Raw genomic sequence first — 22,140 nt, 5'->3', positions numbered from 1 at the left:
GCCCCTTTAAGGCGCTGGGGAGCGCGTCACGTGGTGCTCGTCGGCTCCCGGGCGGCGGTGTAGTTCCCTGGCAAGGGTGGCAACGTTGGCCAGCAGGGCTAGAGTCCGCCGGGAGGACTACAGCTCCCAGCGTGCCTCGCGACGACGGAGGCTCTCGCCGGCCGCGCCCGGGCGCGCCTCGCAGTGTACGCCGGGAGTTGTAGTCCTCCGCCACGCGCGGGATGGGCTGCGGAGCGGCGGAAGAACTACTCCTCCCAGAGTGCCCCGCGGGGCGGGTTCCCGTCAGCGCGAGGGGGAGCCCCCCGACGTAAAGGGGGATCACTTTCCCCTTGTGTCCGCCATATTGGACGGTAACTCTGGCCAGCGGCGCCGGGGCCGAAGGAGTCCCCGCTGCCGTGACAGTCGGTGCGCTCCGCTCCTCGGCGCCCCGCGCCCCGGCCCCGCCCGCCCCCTCCGCTCCCCGGCGCTCGCAGCGGCCCCGCGGCCTCCCCCCCCCTCCTCCCGTGCCCGGGTGTCAGGCGCGATGAGCCCGGCCGACGCCAAGCGCGGAGCCAAGCGCCGCAAGAACAAGCGCGGCGGCGGCCTCGGCAGCGCCGGTGGCCCGGGACCCAGCGGCGGCGGCGGCGCCGGCGGGCTGGGCAAGGCCGGGGCGGCGGCGGGGGCGGCCCCGCTGCGAGGCGCGACCCCGGCGGCGGCGGCCGCCTCGCCCGGCGCGGTGGGGGCCCTGCTGGCAGCGCCGCCCGCCGGTAACGGAGCCCTGGGCGGCGGCGGCGGGGCGGCGGCGGGACACGGCGAGGTGAGGGGACGGGCCCGGCGGGGGGCGCGGGGAGGGCGGGCACGGCCCCGCAGCCTTTGTGGGGGAAGGGCGGCCCGGGGCCTCCCGGGTTTCGCCTGAAATCCCGGCAGGAACGGGCTCCGGGGCCCCTGTCCTCAAGGGCTTAAGGGCTGGAGCCCCACCTTGACGGAGGAGCCGCGAGGAATAGGTGGGCACCACCTATTTCAAGGCAGGCCTTGAAGAAGAGAATATGTACCTTTGTGGGTATTCCCCCCCCCTTTAATATCGGAGCCCTTTTCTCAGTAGGCAACTTCATTAAGCATGGGAGGTTAGTTGTAGCTTGGGCCGTGGTCTGCTGCAAGGAATAGGTGGCCAGGCTTTCCAAAAGCAAAAATATACCTTGGTGTATATTTTTTCCCATTAATATTGGAGCCTTTTTCGCAGCAGACAACTTCAAAGATTCACGGAATGACCTGAGTTGGAAGGGGCCCACAACTGTCATCAAGTCACTGATTGAACGTGATGATCTGATGGGTCTTTTCCAACCGGGCGATTCTATGATTCTAAGTCCAACTCCTATTCCTGCATAGGAAAGCCCCAAAATATACGCCCTGTGTCTGAGTGCGTTGTCCAGTGTGCTTCATTACATGTAGGTGGTTCATTGTAGCTTGGGCTGTAGTTTGCTGCAAGGAATAGGTGGGGAGGCCTTGAAAAAGCAAAAATATATCTTTGTGTATATTTTTTTTCCCCATTGATATTGGAGCTCTTTTTTGCAGTAGACAACTTCACAGAATCACAGTTTGACTGCAGTTGGATGGGACCCACAAGGATCATTCAGTCCAACTCCGATCCCTGCATAGGACAACCCCCAAATTTACACTGTATGCCTGAGTGCATTGTCCAGTGCATTTCGTTGCACATAGAAGATTCATTGTACATTGGGCTGTGGTTTGCTGCAAGGAATAGATGGAGAGGCCTTGAAGAAGCAAAACTATAACTTTGTGTATATTTTTTTCCCCTATTAATACTGGAGTGTTTTTTGCACTAGACAAGTTCATTAAGCATGGGAGAGGTTCATTGTAGCTTGAGCTGTGGTTTGCTCTAACGACTCAGGTGGGCAGGCCTTGAAAAAGCAAAAAAATACGTTTGTATGTGGGTTTTTTTCCCTGTTGATATTGGAGTCCTTTTTGTAGTAGGCAACTTCGTTAAGCTTGGGAGGTTCATTGTAGATTGGTCTGTGGTTTGCACTCTGGTAGTTCAAAATAATTTACATCTTTTACATTATTTCATAATATAGTGGAATTTATTTGGAGCAGATTGTGTGGTTTGGTTGGTCTTTTTTTTTTTTTTTTCCAAGAAAAATTGCTCAAGGATTAGGGCATTAGAAAGGTGTCATCCTGCCTCAAGTTACAAAAGAGTTTATGTTCCTTTCTCTAAGACAGGTTACCCCAATTTTTTTGTTCTCTGCGTGAAGCTTGTGTTTAGGTATCACACAAAAGCATTTCCTGCTGACAGCATGTTCAGGCTTCCATGTGTATATCGTACAGCCGGCTCCGCTTCCTTTCTCGCTCTCATAAACTTGTTATATATGTGAGAGGGAAAATGAAAGAAATGGCTTTTGTGACATAGGGTGTCTGAAATACTGTGAGGTAACAAATGGGATTTTTTGTTCTCCATGTAATTTTGTGCACATCTATTTTGCTATGTCAACAATCAGTTAGATGGTTGTAGATTAACTTTTGCTTTTTTTCCTTCTCTTTAAAACTTGTCTTGCTGTGCTCTCATACTTTGTTACCCAGCATCCATGGTGCTATAGATTAACCACGCCTATATCTCTGTTCTACTCTGACAATTATTTTGTGCATAATTTCCTTTTGGGACTAGATGTCCAGAAGAAATATGGGCCTAATGGTGAAGAGGTGTGCAAGCTCTTACTTATAACTTTGCATATCATCACTAAACTCTGGCCTAGTTAAACTTCTAGGATGAAGATTCATCTTGTTTTGTTTTACAAGGTTTTGTGGCAAGGTCTTCCAGGTGCTCATTGCAAGATATTGTTGAAATAAACGTGATATGCTAAGGGAAGTAAAACAGTTGGTGGGGTGATATGCAGAATTGGACCCTGATGTGATTCAGACAGGGAAGGCTCTGCTGTCCCTGGTATTTTGCTATCTTTATATCTTGCGGTTATGTGCAGCCCAGGATTTTAGTTCAAACCTAGTCACACTGTATCAGATCTTTTTCTGAAATTCATCTTAAAAGGGCAACATCACTGCTAGTCTTCCTGCTTGATGTTTTTTCTTTCTTTCAGAATAGATAGCTCCTGATAAAATTTCTTAGACTTCAGGAGTCTTCACTTGGAAAGTATAAGTCATGTGTTCAAAATTAAATAACGTATTTCAGCACTGAATTTCTGGGAAACTGTTTCTGTATATGACATGTACAGATATATTATTCATACTCTTATAAGTGTGCATAACATTATTTTTAATGCATCTGTAACTTTGTCTTAGTTTATCTTTTTTGCTGGTACTTTGCATGCTATTTGTCAAATGTTTCCATTTGACTTGACAGCGTGGTAGAAGTGATTCTGAAGACTGATGGACAAATGGGGAATTAAGAAGTCTGTTAAATAGATCAGTTAGTTAAGCTAGAGTAAACCTGCAACACAGACCTTATTTAATCAAACAGTAAGCATATTAAAATTAGATTTTGAGAGTAGATAACTCCCTGTCCTCATTTTCTGAATGCTTATACTTTATAATACTCCTTTAAAGTTGATGTTGACTTCCTCCACGCTGGTTTCAGTGACCTTTTTCTTGACGTTTTCAATGGTGGTGACGTGTGAAAGCTATCAGTTCGTAAAAGTTAAATGATAACCTCATTTCAAAGGTGGAATCTTTAAGAATAATTACATGACTATTACTTGCGTATAAATGTGATCTCCTTAATAGTTAATAATTTGCTAGTTAAGGATACGTGGTCAAAACAAGACTTCATTCTTTGAGTGAAAGACTAGCTTATGTTATTTCTGGATGAAGTTGAGAAGGAAAAATGTATATTTTACATGGCTGATCACTTCTGGGTTAGGTGCAATATTTGTTTTGGCAGGATGTAGAGTAAGCAACCCAGTAATAGTTGCAAAGGAGTAGCCAGAGTTGCTTTAATTTTACCTTACACAGAATATTGTAACATGCATATTGGTGGGTAAGAGAAATCATCAGCCAATTCTCTGGTGGATGATCTTGAGCATTTTATCTCTGAAAATATGTAATATATAGGAAAAAAAACCCCACCAAAAACCCCAGAATTTCATGTTTGCTGCACACCATAATGTTTTCTACTTGTTAGCATGCTTTCTGTTTCCAGCTTTCTTCACTTCCCTGGTTTTAGGGCATGTATTCTGGATGTGGGCACATCCTTCTGCTAATGGTCTATTAGATGCTTCTTCCAAAGCTTAATCTAAAATATAGAGTGAGACAATATGTTTAAGGAGTCATCCCATGTGTGCTCTGCATTCTTGCCTGTCAATAATTGTTCAGAATGAGGCATACTGTCAACATGCTTAATAAAACAGGTTGAACAGAGTTTTAAAATTACTGTACTTAAGGTTGAAAATTAAAGCACATGTGCCAGTGTTGAAATTCTCAGTAAGGCTGTTAGAAGTAAGAAATATATTTTAATTGAGGTTTTTTATACATCTTATCTGGAGTTCTTTTTACAACTGTAGGCTAAATCCTGCATTGGAACACATGCCAAGTCGTGTTCTGGGTTGCAGGTGGGCAGCTCCTAATGGAATCTTACTGGAAGCTACGTTGCCTCATGTGCATGCTTTATAGCATCTGAATTCATCCTCTCTAGCACCATCAGATGTTTTAGAATGATAGTGAAATTAAGGATGCTTTGGCAGTGTTTCCGTGCAAGAGAGTTACCTCAGTTTTGGAAACCTGTATCAACTTTAACTGGAATTGGAAAGAAAATAATGTAGTTTTGTAGTGCTACTGCAGGGCTTCCCTAGGAGTTGCCTTTTTTTTTTTCCATCATAGAATTATTACAGCAGTGTTATGGAGTGAAGAGTCAAGTGTCCTATAAATAATAGTAATTTGTAACCAGAAAACGAAATAAATATTTTGGCATTTAATGTGTATATTTAAAGAAGAAGATCTTGCTTTCTGTTCTGTGCATTTTTTTAAATTCAGTTAACACATTGCATCAGACCTTCATAATTTGATCCTATAAATTTTTGATTGATGGTTGGATTATTGATGCTGTGAGACGCATTTGATTATCAACCGCTGCATGACTTGCCAATACTGTAGTAAAATTGGCTTTTCATCAATAAGTTCAGGCATTTTGGAGTGAAGAGTTGTGTGTCAATAGCTGACGAGCTACTGTAGTAGGTTTTGTTGTAGGCTGGAATGATCTCGTGTTAAGGGGAATAATTTAGTAGCTATTTTAAAATTCTCGATTTTGCATTTTTCAGTGTTGTTTGTCAGGTGTAGTAATGTATTAAATCATCTTATGTTTGAGAGCTGTCTGCTTTAGAATTTTCATAAAATATTTTACTGGACTATTCCTTTATTATGAGATACTGCTTTTAAAATAGATATTCTATACATAGCAGACCATGCTTTGCTACCTTTGAAACTGTTTTTTTCAGCAGCTTTGTAGTTCATTGCATTTTACTGGTGTCTGTGCTTTATTTGTTGTCTGAGATTTTTCCCTTTTCTCTCTTCCATTCCATGATTCAGACATTCAAAAGAAATAGTATAAAAAAAGAAGAGCTTTGTCAGGAGCTCAGAAGTTCATCTTTTGTACTTTCACGTAGGGCTTCCTACTCTCCAAAAGCCATCTTATTTGGGCCAATTTTTGTCAAGGCTCAGGTAGACTAGATACATTCCAATGAATAAAATGATGTTGTAATCTCTACTCTGCAGGCAGAGGAAGCAGATAGTTCTAAATACTCATAACGCTTACCCAATGAAAAAGTGAGTCTCTTTGACAGTCTAGTAGTATGTTTGTTCCTCTGCCATCCACTTCGTTTTTTTGTAGATAGACATGCAGTCTCCGCGCTGAAGAACTTATGCTCTGCTTGGGATGAACCTATTAGGATTGGGTTTAGGTGATATGGTTGAGTTCACTTGTTAATTTAGAAAGAGAATCTATTGTGACTTAAATGAATCTAACTAGAACATTTCAAACTGTAAAACAAGCCTAATGGTTACATAACATTCACATTAATAGCTCTTAGCTTATTCCCATGATCAGTTAAGGCATTTTTCAGCTGTTAGATCTGAGCACAAAGGCACATGCTTTAGTGGTTCGTTCAGATCTTCTAATTCTGCTCCTGGGAAGTGTGTACCTGTGTGTACTCATGACCTTGACGTATATCCGGTCCCTGAGCACACCATTTCTCCCCCACCTCTTGCACCTGCTGTATCGTGGTCAATTGATAATGACAATAATGCTTGTAAATTGTTAAATGAAGCATGTGGAAAGTGTGTCCAAAACAATGGCATGTGGTTCAGCAGTGTCTAAACTGTGCTAGCTAAGTATCCACCTGTGGCTTTGTTACAAGACATGTAATTCTGCATGTGAAGTCAAAGGATGTTTTTTTTTTCCGTGCTACATTGGTTGCAAAATGGTGAGAGAGAAATATTTTACTCTAAAAAACACAGTGACTCCTTTCCCCTCTAAACTTTTGTTTCCCGACTGTTGCATTTGGAACTACATTAATATGAAAAGTTACTTGAAATAGATGCACATTAATAAGAACATTCAGGGTTCTTGTCCTGCTTTTTTTTCCTTTTTTTGATCCGAAACAGTACCTGAAGTATTTAATATCACATTATTTTTTTCGTTATGGCATTTATCCTTTTGTAGTGGTATCGTATCTTGAGGGGAGCCTTCAGATCCCTTCTCCTTTACAGTCTCTGTAAGGAAGCAATCCAGACTAGCTCTCTTCTCCTTGCTTGGTGAGGAGAACTGAGTGTATGTGCAAGTTCATTTGGTGCCTGCAAGACTTATGTTTAGTTCCTGGTATATATCTAGTGATGGTCCTTAACAAATACAGATCTGCTGAAGATATGTTGTAAAGAAGGTATTAGGAGAAATAACTGTAAAATAAACTTTCTTTGCTCAGGATGTACAGGGCATCATGGATGTGCTAGGCAGTGTTCCAGGTTTATATGGATCTGGGTAATGAAAGATTTAACATTTGTTGAGACTCCTTCACTAGCAGGAAAGGAGATCATATATACTCTTTTATTAAGGTAATGAAAAGAGTTCTTGCATTTTCTTTTCTTGTGATAACTTTTTTTTTATTTTAATAGCTGCCCATGTAGCTTTGGACTGCTTTGTTTTGAGAGTATTCCATATGTGACATTTTCCTAGGAAAACTAAACAGAAAAATTTGAGTTAACTGTTTAGAAGAATGCTGCAGTTCAGTTCTCTTTCTCTGCTAATATCTTAACCTACAAGTTCCAAATTTCTTGTGGTGCAGATGAAGAGTTCAACTGGGAAATGACGTTTATGATGCTCTTGACGTTAATATGGGAACTGCCCAAATTGAAGCTTATCTGAGAATACAATAAAAGAAACATGACTTTTTTTCACCCCAAAATTACTTAATTTTATATTGTAAAATTTCAAACCAGCCTGTGACATTATTGACCTTCACCTCCTAGACATGCGAGGAAAGGCACCAGAAACAGTGTTAGAGAGAGGTCTGACCAAAATAGTAATTCTCCTGGAGTATTTATCTTTTTTTTTTAAAATTTATTTTCTGTACACTTTCTTTTTATTTTTTTTTGTGTAGAATGCACAGGCTGCTTTAGTGGTACAGAACTTAGACTGAGCACTGTTTTACAAAGTGGATTTTGAGGGAAGAAATAATGGGGTTGCCTGTAGGCCTGTTTGAGGCTGTTGAACTTGTTCACGTTGGACCAGAAGTAAAGCTGAAGAAGAACTTTCCTGGAGTGTGAACTTTAACCTTGTTCTTAAATATCAACTTATTTTCTGCTGCACAACCCACAAATGCCATTCTCTCGACTTCAAAATTTGTGATAAACACACTTTGGATTCTGACAGGGAGGCACTGCTGTTCTGCACCACTCTGTAGACCGGCCATCTCTTTCTACTCTTTAATAAAGGAAGCCATGGGGGACTTTGGTACAACCTGGTGCCCAAAGTTGGATAGTATGAAAAAAAAAAAATCTGTAGGATGCCATGCTTAGCCTCTACTTGCCTACTCAGTTATGGCTTCTTCCTTTTTCTCTTTCTTTCTTTTCCTAAAATTGGAGCTCAGAAGGGTTGTGATGGGTGACCCCCCTGGGTCATTTCTTAGAACCAAAAGAGTTTTGCTCATTTATAGGAGGGAAACAGAAGAATGACTCCACTGTGCACTTCTCAGACGAAAAGCTCTGGGTGCTTCCATGAAAGATTGCTATATATTGTCTCTTCTTGGGCCTCGAGAAATTAAACAGAGTAGCAGAATAGGTTACAGAGGCCTCTGCAGAGATACTTGTGGTGGAATATCACAAAGTTAAGTCCTCTTGTACAGTGGGTATTGCATTAGTCCTCCTTTAACACACTGACTGTTAAACTGGTTTGTATAGTATTGTTGTCAAGTGATGGCTTCTGATGGAACTTCAAAAACATGAGACCACAATTATCCAGGTAAATAATTCAGCCTGCTCTAGGTGAACCTGCTTTAGCAGGAATGTTGGACTAGATGATTTCCAGAGGTCCCTTACAACCCCTACCATTCTGTGATTCTGTGTAATTAAGTTTTTGTAGGGTTACAGGAGTAATTACTTTGAAGTCCAGAGTTTTGGAGTGCCTTGGTCTAGAGGAGACTTGTCAGCCATGGCATCTGGGCTTAGGGCTTCTCTTATGGTCTCAGCTTCTACTTATCTTAGAACGTGGCTATTGGGAGCTGAATTGCTGATGCTGTTGGAGGGGCCAGGAGCTTTGCACCGCATCAAGCAGTGAGGACTAATTTCTGGAGGTGTGCATGGATGGCAGTTGCTCTTAGGAAAAGCTGCTGGATTTTTTTTTTTTTTAACTGCTTTGGCAGCAGTTCAGTGGTATGTGAGCTGCAAACAGATGGAGGATGTGATCAGCTGTTGGGGCAGTGTTTGCTGCTCTAAATAGCTGTTCCTCGGCTTCTCCAAGGAAAGGTAGCAGGCTGGATAGAAGCGTCCGGCTGGCAGTCCTGGGGATTTCACTGTTCTAGACCTAGATTTTTCAGATGCCCATCTTTATTTTTCTAGATCTTAGTTATGCCTATGCTATCAAAAGTGTAAGTTTAGTCATGGCTTGTATTACGGTGTCAGCTTTGCTTGCTTTGATCAGTAGTTACTCTTTTTGGAAATAACAGCTCCTCTGCCTCAAAGTTAAAGGACAACCAAACTGTGTGAAGAACTGGGCAGGGATTGGTTTATGTCCCAAATCTATGACTATGCTGAGGAGATGAGCTTTCTAAAGACTTCTAGGGATGCATGTATTTATATATGTATGAGACTCCAGTGATATGTTTATTAAATATTCTATCAATGATATGTTTCCTATAGTAATTAAATGAAGTAGTTGTCCTGTAAAAATGTAAAGGGCTCCATGGACCCATATGTATTTGTAGTTTTCTGAGTTAGGAATGTAAATGCTGGCAACTTAAGTCTGTGCTAGGGCTTTTAGTACTTAAGACTTCTGTCAACAACAGTGAAATAATTGAGAGGTGTTTCTTTGTATTTTTATTTTTCCCTCCCCCTTAAGGTCTTGCAAAGCTCTTCTAGGAAATCTGCAAGCATAGCAGAAGTAACTGCTGAAATTATTCCACAAAGAGGCTGTTAGAGAGTAGAAGGTAGCATAGTGTTCATGTTCCTTTACGGCATCAGAAGCCAAAGGAGGTTTCCAGTAATGGGAATCTCATTTTGTTGTGACACTCAAAAAACTATGGGAAAGGGAGTAGAATGCCAGTGGCATATTATGTACGGACCATCCATCTCCCAAGCCAGCTTTCATCTAAAATTGGTCATCTAAGCTAATAGATGATCTGGATTCATGGTAGTGATCTGCCTCTCTGGTGGACTTGGCACAGCTGTGTGCTAGCATGGCTGTCTGGCTTCTGCCAGAGCTGGTGCACGATAACTCAGAGTTACTGTTCGCAGATGTCCATCAAATGTTCCATCTGTACGGCCACCAACTATTTAGGAGCTGTACCCTTGGATATTTATGAACAGGACCTTGAATAGCACTTGTATATACTTCACATATAGTGAAATACTGCTATCTCAGGGACTGCTTTTTATTGGTCTGCTTTCATTTTACCCGTCTGTTATAAGAAGCAGGTGACAATTACTGATCTGAAAAGTCTGGAGAATTCTGTGGTCAGTGAATGAGGATGGGGTCTTTGGAAGGACAGAATAAGACTGCAATGGCCTCTTCTCTTGGATGACGTAGGAGATGAGTTAATGTGGATGAAGAGAGAAAGAGCTGTAAAAGAGCAACTGTTATTGATGTTACATGAAATGGGCAAATGAGTTCATGAGACTCCTTAATGTGAGCATGACATTATGTAGCCTTTTTTGTTTTCTGACTTGTAAGCTTTGGTCATGTCCTTCATAGGTTTAGAGTGTCTTTGACATCTAGAATAAACTTAATTATATCAGCATTGTAAGGTGAAGGAAGGAAAAAATGGCTGTCAGTTGAGTCCTGCTCCTGGAAGAGGTCTATATTAATGTAAGCCATGACTCTTTGAAATCTGTGTATTTATTTATTAGGGCATATCTCATTGTGTGTAGAGCTGAAGTTTGGTGGAAACTATATTAGGTGTAACGTACACCTAGGATTTTTCCAAGTGCTGTAAGACTCTACCTTGACTCCTGTTCTGCTTTAAGCTCTGTGCTGGCAGACTGCATCAATGACAGCTTCTTACAAACAAAAGAAGTGGCTTTAGGCGGGGATGCCAGACTTGAATGCACTCTGCCACCCATCTCTTCTCTCTGGGCTTTTTTCAGAGAGAACTACTGTGAACAGCTTTATGGTGATGTGGTTGGGGTCAGTGCACTGACTGTGGGCATGGCAAACTTTTGGGGTTCTTCTGTGTTATGGGACTAAAGTAATTTTGGTTTTAAACTGATTTTTTTTTTTTAAGTCAAAAGTTGTTTTCTGTGGTTTTGTTTAGTTTTGTGTTAGGATTCACCCTCCCTCCCCCCCCTTTTTTTTTTCTATGCACAGAAATATTCTTCAGCTCTTAGAGCAGAACTCTTCCATAGCTAAAAGGTGAATTGTACACAAGGGTAGTTCAACTATTTTCTAATATTTTTTTTCCATTGATCTACATGCAATAGGGTGATTTAAAGATACCTTGAGTTAACGTGTTTCCATAGGCAGACTTTGGTTAGTTTGTGAATATTACAAGAAGTTATGGAACCTCTTTGAAATTCTATAACCATACTAAACCAAATAGGTTACTGTTTCAAACTTGTTGTACGGAATTTTTCTCAGAGGTGGATGTGAAGCTCTGAAGTTGGATAGATAACATTAATGTTGATGCAAGCCCAGAGACACTTTCGTGGACGGATGCAGGAGTGAGAATGTCTGTGTGCATGTAGCCAAGCTTTTTAAACCATTGCAATTTTGAATGTGGGTTAATGATGTTGCTATGTAAGTGTGGGCATGAAGTAAATACTCTGTAAGTGCGCATGTACTTTTTTTGGATTAGGTGGACAGGTACATGTGTGTTAGGGCTGCTGATGGACAAAGAAGTGTCTTTGTAAATGTTTAAAGGTTCTTTGCTACACTCAGAGTCTCATAGTTAAACCAGTCATTTGGAACAGAAGAGTTTGCCTTAAAAAGCAATTCTGAGCCACAGTACAGTTTTGTCAGCCTTTAGTGTTTAATTGGTGTGAAGTTAATGACCAAAAGATTTCTTAATTGCTGTAATGCTTCCAGGCTGCTTATCTTCAATAAGCTCCTGCCACAACAGATGGCAAGTTAGTGGTTTAGCTGAGGTTCACTAGAAGTTTGTCACCGCTTTATTTTAATGACCAGAACTGATCTATGTGGCTATAGATGATGTGTAGTTGAAACCCAGATTTTCACCGGAATAGGCTTCATATGAATTAAGGTTTTATTTTGTCACTTAGCAAGAGATTGAACACTCCTTTACTGTCAGAAGGAACCGCAGTTTTATCTGTGTGATCATCTTTATTTTATCTTTACTTCTTTTTCCTGGCTACTCCCAAGATTCATCACCACTATACTGTCACTCTTTGCTTCTTTTCAGGGGATCTGCTGGGAATTGTACTGGTGTCTGCTGTGATTTGAGACAGCTTGCAGCAGCAGCTTGAAGCTGACTGCTTTGTTATTTGGGTTTTTTTTGTTAGTATCATAACTGGCTAAGAATCTGAATCACAGGAATAAAAGTGAACAAAGTAAACTTCCATAATTTTCAGATTTACATTGCTTCAAAAAAGATTTCTTGTGCTTTCAATGGAAAAAAATTATAATGTGTTCTTTCTAGCCTGAAAACAGGCTACCATACTTATGCAGTATCCTCCACTAGCTATAAATTTGAAACCTTGTGTAGGAGGAGGTGGAACTTTGTACTGAGCAACATTGCATAGTAACTAAGTTAAATATTAATTACTATTTAATGTTTTGGAGAGTGCTGTCATTGGTGACCTAGCTTACCGTTTTTCAGAATAGTGGGGAAATCATGACACTTAATCAGGCACAGTTTGAATATTATTTAGATGGCTTGCTGCATTTTTTAAACGTTGTCTGTATCTTATGTCTTCATAATAAGAATGAAGAACAACATTTTGTCCATATTTAGAGTAATTCTGAGCCAATGTTTTCATTTTTAATCAGATGAAAAATCTAGTGATTGTGTAAGGTTTAGGGAATTGTTCTGGTCCTCAGGAATTTGTTAAAGCATTACTAGTAATAGCCTGTGGAAATTTATTCCCTAACTACAAGTAAATCTTTCAAATAGAAGTCTGAATATGTGCTTGCCTTTGTGGCATTTGGCTAAGGATGTAAAAATGAGCATTTGTCTAAATGTGAAGCCAGTTCTGAGATAAACTGAAGCCTGCAGGTTGCACCTAGTGATGCTGCCTGATAGTAAGGCTGGCTCATCTCTTTCAGTAAGGTATTTCTGATGATTTAACAGCTAAGCTGAAAAAGTCTACAGTAGTTTGTCTCTCTTCTCTGCTAAAGCCTGAAAGATTCTATCTGATTAGACCTCTCTTATAATGAAGACACTAAAAAGTCTGTCCAAGAAAGCTCCTCCCGACTGTGTTAATACTTATTATATCTACATCTTTGACAAGAAGGGTCACAGGGAGGATCCAGGGAATTACAGGCCTGTCAGTCTGACCTCAGTGCCAGGGAAAGTCATGGAGCAGGTGATCTTGAGTGCTATCATGAAGCACATGCAAGAGAACCGGGTGATCAGGCCCAGTCAACACAGGTTCACAAAAGGCAGGTCTTGCCAAACTAACCTGATTGCCTTCTATGACAAAGTGACTCGGCTGCTGGATGAGGGAAAGGCTGTGGATGTGTCTTCCTGGACTTCAGTAAAGCCTTTGACACAGTTTCTGACAGCATTCTGCTTCGGAAACTGTCAGCCTCTGGCCTGGACAGGCGCACACTCTCCTGGGTGGAAAACTGGTTGGATGGCCGGGCCCAGAGAGTGGTGGTAAATGGTGCAAAATCCAGCTGGAGGCCAGTGACAAGTGGGGTTCCCCAGGGCTCAGTGCTGGGTCCAGCCCTGTTCAATGTCTTTATCAATGGCCTGGATGAAGGCATCGAGTGCACCCTTAGCAAGTTTGCGGACGACACTAAGCTGGGTGGAAGTGTCGATCTGCTGGAGGGCAGGGAGGCTCTGCAAAGGGATCTGAACAGGCTGGACCGCTGGGCTGAGTCCAATGGGATGAAGTTTAACAAGGCCAAATGCTGGGTCCTGCACTTGGGGCACAACAACCCTATGCAGTGCTACAGACTAGGGGAAGAGTGGCTAGAAAGCTGCCTGGAGGAGAGGGACCTGGGCGTGTTGGTTGACAGCGACTGAACATGAGCCAGCAGTGGCCCAGGTGGCCAAGAAGGCCAATGGCATCTTGGCTTGTATCAGAAACAGCGTGACCAGCAGGTCCAGGGAGGTTATTCTCCCTCTGTACTCGCCACTGGTGAGACCGCTCCTCGAACCCTGTGTTCAGTTCTGGGGCCCTCACCACAAGAAGGATGTTGAGGCTCTGGAGCGAGTCCAGAGAAGAGCAACGAAGCTGGTGAAGGGGCTGGAGAACAAGCCTTATGAGGAACGGCTGAGAGAGCTGGGGTTGTTTAGCCTGGAGAAGAGGAGGCTGAGGGGAGACCTCATTGCTCTCTACAACTACCTGAAAGGAGGTTGTGGAGAGGAGGATACTGGCCTCTTCTCCCAAGTGACAGGGGACAGGACAGGAGGGATTGGCCTCAAGCTCTGCGAAGGGAGGTTGAAGCTTGACATCAGGAAAAAATATTTCACAGAAAGGGTCATTGGGCACTGGCAGAGGCTGCCCAGGGAGGTGTTTGAGTCCCCATCCCTGGAGGTGTTTAAAAGATGGGTGGATGAGGTGTTGAGGGGTATGATTTAATGATTGATAGGAATGATGTGGCTCGATGATCCAGTGGATCCTTTCCAACCTGGTGATTCTATGATTCTGTGATAATCCTGATCCCTATCATGAGCTTTTTCCATGAAGTCTTGGTTTGGCAAAATGGTTGATGCATATGCATACTTGAGGTTTTGCCCTAGTATTAAAAAAACATTACCGAATAATTGTATTTTTACACTTTAATTGTTTTCCCCAGTTAGGGATGAATTCTTCTGATGAGAAAAGAATGTTCTATGGTTTCTTTGTGACTCATGTATTTCCTTTTTTTTTTTTCTTTATAGCAGGAAGTTAGTCTTCAGTGTGTTTTATTTTGCTTGCATTGTCCCATCTCTGTCATTTCTGCCACAAATGTGTTCTCTTATATAGTTTTCTTGAGTAATATAACTTTTTTGAAGTTACATGCGAAGTTTTTTACAGGTTCTTTTAACTCATGTTTTTAACTCAAAAAAGTTGATGCAACGGGGCCTGCTTTTATCGATGCTTTTAAGGCTTAGTATTTGAGTAGCAAATTTTTTAGAGTCCTTATCTTAATCTTTTTTCACACAGACATATTTTCCTAGAGGGGGTATCTACCACCTGAGAGAGTTTGGATATGTGTAGGAATAATCTATTAAAAAGCATTAGTACATCATTAGGGAGGTGTTCCATCTGATGATTATATTTCTTCTGTAGGTGTTTCTGCTTAGTGGGATTTACTTAGGTTTAGTTGAGCACAAGTCCCTTTTGTTAAACCATGGAAGGATCACTGGAAGATGATGTCTTTCTGGCACTAGTTGCATCTGCCTCTGCATTATGTTCTTGTGATGCTTCCTTTTCTCTTAAGCAAAATTTGATTAATGGTAGTGAACAGGGAGGATGACTGTAGCTCCTTTTTCTGGAAAGCCAGCCTTCTTTGTGGTCAGACATTCTGATCTGGTTGACGTATTTGAAAGGAAATGACAATACATTGGATAGGCTTCCAACTCCACTATAATGCTAGAAAGCAGTGATGGCAAAGGCATAAGGTTGGCTATGGGTCCCACTGCTACTGGGTGGATTTATCCTTCTAATTAGGCTCTTTTCTTCCATCTTCCTAATCAGTTTTCCTTGTTGTAGATTCATGGGAGTGCCTGCATTCAGGTAACTGCTGAGCAGTTGCTGAGCAGACAGGCTGAGTGCAGCTGTGTATCAGGAACTGGGTACCTACCAGGGAAGCTGAGCTTTGTGGCCTTGTTTTTTCCCTTTGTGGATTGTCTTAGGTAAACTCTACTGATGATGGGCTTTTTGATCTTCTTTTAATGAATTAATGCACAATAGTATTGGTGAATCTCTGCCTTGATACATATTAGAAAGCAGACAATTTGTCTGGAAAAATACAATTCATCTTCTTTAAGGTTGGGGTTTTTTTGTTTGGGATTGGGTTATTGGTGTTTGGGGTTTCTTGCAACCATGTTTTAGACTACTACTCATAACCATGCTAATTAAACCATGCTTGCTTTGCCTTTAAAATCTCATGCTAGAGATGCTTTTTAAACTGTTTCCTTCAGTTTGATGCCAGAGCTGAATGTAATATTCCAGAATCTCTTTTCGGGATTGTAAAACCCTGGCTTCAAGCTTCATTCCATCCTCATGTTTATCTCATTCATTTATCCATCTTCCGGCCAGTGGAGACAGCACTGGTAATACTTTTGTCCCTTGTTTGTCTAGCCTGGTCTTGAAACAACCTCATTGATGGAGGCTCCACAAGCTCACTGAGAGGCTTGTCTTTTTCCCTAAATATTTTGCCTTTAGCTTTTCATTGCTGCAATGCAAACATTTTATTGCTTGTTCTATTAGGTGTGGACACAGAGAACTGACTCGTCATCTCTCAGTATTCTGATTTGTAAGCTTGATGTCCCCTGTTCTTTCAGCCTTTCCTGCAGGTAATATTGTCTATGTCTGGTAGTTGTTCTCTTGTGTTTTTTCTCCAGCTGTTCTTGTCTGGCTTGAAGACTTGAGTTCAGAATGAGTTGCAGTTGTCCCTCAGACTTACCGGAGCAGTATTAGGTGGAAGGATTATGTCAGGTGTCTCATAAGCTATACATCCCAATAGCATTATCTTTTTTCCAACGGTCTGACCTTGTTGACTCCTCTTTTGCATGTAGTCACCTATGCCTGTTTGGAAATTCATGGTAGTTTATCAAGATCTTATTTTTTAGTTTGGCTATGGGAAAGTCTCAGTAATTAAGGCTGTCATAACCATTAATAAAATAATTCATGACATTTATTCTTTTTCCCCTGTGTAACTCTGTCATGGAAGAAGTTGTACTGGTTTGATGTGGCTTGCTTTTGACAAAACCAAGGTTGCTGTTTCACCTCTCTGAATCATCCAAGTGCTTAAAAAGGATTTGTTTGAATATATTTGACTCACTTTTCTGGGAACTGAAGACAAGCCAATATTACAAGCACAAGTGTTTGTCCTTCGTTATCCCTTTTCTTCCCCCTCAGTTTTTGGTCTGGGTTTGGGTTTTTTTTGTTGGGGTATTTTTTGAGGGATGAGTGGGGCTGCTTTTTTGCTTTAAAGAAAGATTTATATAGGTCACCTTTTTCTAAGCTTCTGATATCTCAGGCATCTTCCATGAGTTTTCAAAGACAGGATTATTGATTTTTGAGATGGCTCAGAGGAGTTCCTGAACAACTTTGTTGAATGTTATCAGATCTGGCCAACTTGGGGAAAAAATGTATAGCTCTTTCCAGTAACAGTCTAACTCTGGGTTGGTGTTTTTACCAATTGATTTGTGCTAATTGTGCTAGTCACCTGCTTGTAGTTGATCTCTTTAGTGAGGGCTTGTTCTTCAGTAATCTGTTCCTCTTTATTCTGTAATGGACAAATTCTCTAATTAGTAGCGTACTGATAAAATGATTTCTTAGTAGCCTCAAGCTGTTTTGTGAGAATTATTTCATTTTATGCCTTTACACTTTCCAATTTGTCCCGTGTTCTCTTGCCGTTATGCATGTTATTCCCTTTCTCTGTGCTTTTTTTTGAGTCATTATTCTCTTGCTATATTTTCTGTTCTCTTGCTGTGCTTAGTTTTCTTGAATTTGTATTTGTTGTGTCATTTGAGCTCTTCCTTGTCTCAGAATTGCTTTCTGTGAGCCTTTGTTTGGAGATGCTAGATCCGTCTCTTGCTGTTCTTCCTTCCTTTCCCTCTTCAGTAACCATTGACTTGACAGTTCACTTACAACAAAACTGTCTCTCATTGTTTACTGTCAACCACTTCTTTCTTGCTGGCTACAGCTAACGGAAGTGTGTCTGGTTGCTTTCTGTGTTTTTAAAGAGTAAGTTCCTTGAACTCTCACTAGAGTTCTGCTCTGTTTTGATCCCTGTAGGTGCCTAGGTTCTTAGTATCTGTTTGTAAGTCCTATGCTTTTCCTCGCTTTTCTGCCTGCTCAGAAAACATATCATCACACTGCCCACCATTTTTGATGGTCTGCAGTAAGATTGCAGCTTGGTATCACTCATGTGCTTTCCTCCTTTTATTATTTGTAGACTTCAAGATACCTTTCTCTGCATTTGTGATGCTTACATCCTTTAGATATAGGCCATAACACTCCTGGGAACTTGGAATTGTTTGTTGTGGTTTGGTTGGTTGGATTTGTTTGTTTGGTTTTGTATTTGTGGGTTTTTTCTTTTTTTTTTTTCCCCTAGGAATGGACTGTATCCTCTTTCTGTTAATATTCCAACTGAGAGTGGCCTCTTACGGAGTAGATCATAGTCTTGATCATGTTCAAAGACTTCTAGCACCTTTTCTTATGTTTCATACATTAGTATGCATACTTCTAAGACTGATGAATTGGTTGCTTGTTTCTTATGAACATTGTGTGAGTAATTACTTGTTCTTAGTTTTAGTCTCTTTTTCAGGTTAGCCTGGCATTTTGCCTTTGGACTCTTGATATTTTGCTTGTGGTACTGGTGTAAAATATCCTTCACTCAAGTTAACAAGCAGGAAGAGCTTGTGTGTGTAAATTCCTTGAAATCCTCTCCATTCTTAAATACCAGGACATGGAACCTCATCACGTGATCAAAGTAGTCAAACTTGTCCTCTCACAGCATTTTCAAACACATGTACTTGTCTGCAGGATGAGTTCATTTATGACATTATTAGGATGTGGAGGGCTGATTGGGAGCTTCTTAGTAATTCTTGCTCTGGTGCCCATGTGCGTGAGCAGTAGCAGACGGTAGTTGGTGTGACAAATAGCCATTGAACAGTTTTCTGTGACACCGTCAAGGTGGTGCACATCTGCCTGTTAGGTTAGACCTGATATATGTGATTTCTGCCTCTCTTAAGAGTTGCTCTAGACAACCACTTTTGTGTTCTTGGGTCTGAAAGAGTCAGAGAACAACTGGAACAGTATGCAGCCCTAGACAGGACCAGCAGACAGCTTGTTCTCGATGACTTTTTCTCTGATACAGCTGTTTAGCTGCCTTCGTCTTGGGACATCTTTTCATAGATCTAAAAGACATCACAGATGTCTCAGCTCAGCTTCTCCTGATGCTCCTTAATGACACCTCCTCTGACACACATACAAAAAAACCCCAAAACCCACACCCAAACCCCCCAAACCACTTTTGAAGACAATCCGTAATGAAGAATTTACGGTGCTGGATGTTTTCGGTGTGTTCTTCATCAGTATAGGCAACATAAGCAATTTTTCCTACAAATCCAGTCCAGGACTTGGGTTTGGGTCACTGTCTGGATATAGCCCTTCTTTGGGTCAAGAACATTTGAGATGAGAGTTTTGGGACTGCCACTTCCCTATTTTGCTCCAGTTACATATGTTGGGATCATGCTTGGCTTCCTGCTATTTGTACCTCTACTTTTTGGTGAGGGGTAGCTGAATAGACTCCTCTGGACTTTCTGATCTCCACTTCTTAAGCCACAGCAGTAAATCAGATGCTGGGGTCAAAGGACTTAAAGCTTTGCATGTTTCCTCAGTTAATTCAGTAAATTTCTGGTCCCTCCCATAGTGGTAGTGGAAGCACACCATATGTTATGTTTCAGTAGTGTATTTTGTGTGACTATAAGAAATCTAATATATGATGTGATTGATATATGCATGTATGGTGGACATCTAGAGCTAGGCGGTTTGGGGATAATGAAGTGCAAGGACTGAGATTATCTGCTCTGGATATTGACTTAACTTGTGGTTTTATTAGCTTTGTGGTGATTTGTTAGAAGTGTAATCTTAGAATGCGGTTCTGATGTTAAAGCTTACTTGCTGCATCTTCTCTGGTAATTGTGCTGATTGCTCTGAAGTCTAGCTATTAAACTAGGACTCCACTTCTTACTGGTGCTGATTTTTTCAGAATTGGAGAGGCTAAGAACTGGAGCATTATTTCTCTGCCCTCTTCGTCTGTGTCCTGTCCAAGCAGAGTGTATGCAGTTTGCCTGACAATTCTGTTTCTCTCCTGGGAAAAGTATGGCTAGTTTTAGAAATTGTTTGGTGGATCCTTCTGGAAATGCCTTCTCCCAGGCATGGCTTTACTTAATATTTTAGGACATTTTGCTGCCAAGAACGAGTATGTTTATCCCTTTACCAGTTAAGGTCACCCTTTACCAGGTGAGGTTGTTTTCTTGTAACTTTATTACTGCAGTAGAGCATCTACAGTTCTATCACTGAAGCTACATAGTGAAGTAATTATTTCCTAAATGTTGTTTTACACACCTTAAACTTGTATTTGAATGAGTGCTTCTTACTGTTCAATAGGGGAAGCGCTGGCACATTTTAGGTCTTTTTGTTTTGCATAATCCTATTAATTTTACATATTTCTGTTTGGGATTGAAGTCTAAACAACAGATTAAATCTCTAACAACTCTACTAGGAAAAAAATGTATATGCATGGGTCTTACCTGTCAGGGCTAGTTGAGAGAATTCTGGGGTGTTTTAACAACCTGCTCAGAACACGTCTGGCCACTGTCCTGGGGATGAGAGATGCTTGAGCCATCTTCATTATTAGCTTTCTGTATTTTTTTTATTTTAGCATGTGTGATTGCATGATTCCTTGAAAAACACTGAACACTTTTCTAGTACAGGAAAGGCAGAATCTTAGGAGGAGGTGGGTTGGTTCTGTTCTACTGTGTGATATTTGGCTGCAGAGAAGGGAAGTTTTGCACGGGGGATATGTGCTCCTAAAGAATTTGTGATGTGTGTAATTAAAACAAATTCTTCCCTCTCTTTTTTCCCTGGAGAGCATGGGTTCCTGGTGGCAGCACATCTGGGTATTACAGACCCAAATCTTTTTTTACATGAGTCAAAGCTTGTCCATGCTTAAATTGGTTCTGTTATTTTGTATACCTGCTACTATTTCACTCATCAGCTAGAGAGTAGCATTTAATGTTGTGCAGAAAACTCTTTAAATATAATTAATCGCTATACTTCACCCAGTAAAAGATGTTATTTCCTCCTCCTCCCCTTATGGCTCAATATTAAATCTGATTTTAATTTGATTTCAGGTGTTCAAGTTCGCTTCATTTGGCAAGTTGTCCATACCTTTACACAAACATAAAATACTATATTTTTCTGCTTTTTATTTTAAATGCTCTGTTAAAAGATATATGAGAGCCTTGTAAAAACTACTGCAAGCAAATTTCCCCACATCTCCCTGCTGCAACAGAGTTTAAAAAAAAAACTCAAAAGACAGCTCATAAATTACAATTGAGTTGCAAACGTTTGGGCAACTGCAAAGCTTTTTCATATGAATGGTTATAAAAATGCAGAGAGATCTAGGCAGATTTTTTAGTCTTGTCTGTAGAAACATCATAAAATGCCTTTTGTTAACTGATTCAACTTGATTTGAAAGAGATCTTCACTATCCCTATCTTCAGTTCTGCTTCAAGTCCTTCATGCTGTGACTGATAGTCTTTTACTTCAGTTTCAGTGTGTTCCAGGACACTTTATTTTGTTTTCCCTGTTCTCAGTTTAATTCTTGTCTTTTGCCTGTCCTCAGTGCACTCACAGGGAGAACTTCATTGCTTCTCTAAGCTGAGTGAACCAAGCCTCTTGCTGATGACTCTGTTTGGCTGTCACTGTATCTATTCCATTTAGTCACTTCTTGATGGCGGTTAACCAAATGAGGTCTCTTCCAGAGGGATGTGAGGCAGCTCAAATGCCTTCCAGTGTCTCTTGAAAACAGGGTGATGCATCTTGGAATTATGCTTCTTTTTGGAGTTTTAGGTAGGAGCATAAGCCATTGGCATAACCAAATCCTTCTCCCCGTTCACTTCCAAATCTTGAGATAGAATTAATCTCAGGAAGGCTATTAGGTTGCAAGTACAGCACAAAACATTTTTCAGTGTCTCTGACTTTTTAAATGTTCCCTCAAGATGTGAAATTTCTTGATTTGGAGCCAGTTATTGAAAAATTCTGACAATTGGAAAGTATAAATAATAATTTGAAGATGATGATGGAGTAAGTTACAGAATTATCAGTATAAATCATTAGGTATGCATCTGCAAAGTGATAGTTGTTAAAAAACCAATTTCTAATATGTATTTTTCAACTTACATGGAGTACCTTAAATCAGTGCAATGCAAAATACAAAGAAGATAAGGATAGTAATTGTTGCTGGCTTTAATATGAGTAAATAGTCTAATTTAGCCAAGTAATTGGTTGCACAAGTATAGGCATGCTGTAGTTTCTTGGGTACACACAATTTAAGACCTGAGAGTTGCTGTAGTTTGGGTTTTGTTC

General features: G+C 41.0%; 1 protein-coding gene across 2 annotated transcripts in view; it reads left to right on the top strand.

The window, feature by feature from the left end:
• The first annotated feature begins 559 nt into the window (after positions 1 to 559).
• The window catches only part of FAM193A (family with sequence similarity 193 member A), an 81,757-nt gene continuing 60,176 nt past the window's right edge, over positions 560 to 22,140 (top strand). The window contains exon 1 of one of the 2 annotated variants that reach the window (XM_069856453.1): positions 560 to 796. The gene's annotated coding sequence lies outside the window, so the exon portion shown is untranslated. The remainder of the gene's footprint in view (positions 797 to 22,140) is intronic. The other variant, XM_069856452.1, reaches the window with a different exon arrangement.

The sequence above is a fragment of the Phaenicophaeus curvirostris genome, chromosome 4, assembly GCF_032191515.1.
Source record: "Phaenicophaeus curvirostris isolate KB17595 chromosome 4, BPBGC_Pcur_1.0, whole genome shotgun sequence".
Taxonomy (NCBI): Eukaryota; Metazoa; Chordata; class Aves; order Cuculiformes; family Cuculidae; genus Phaenicophaeus; species Phaenicophaeus curvirostris.
The sequence above is the reverse complement of the archived record's forward strand: the minus strand, read 5'-3'. Positions and strand labels throughout refer to the sequence as shown.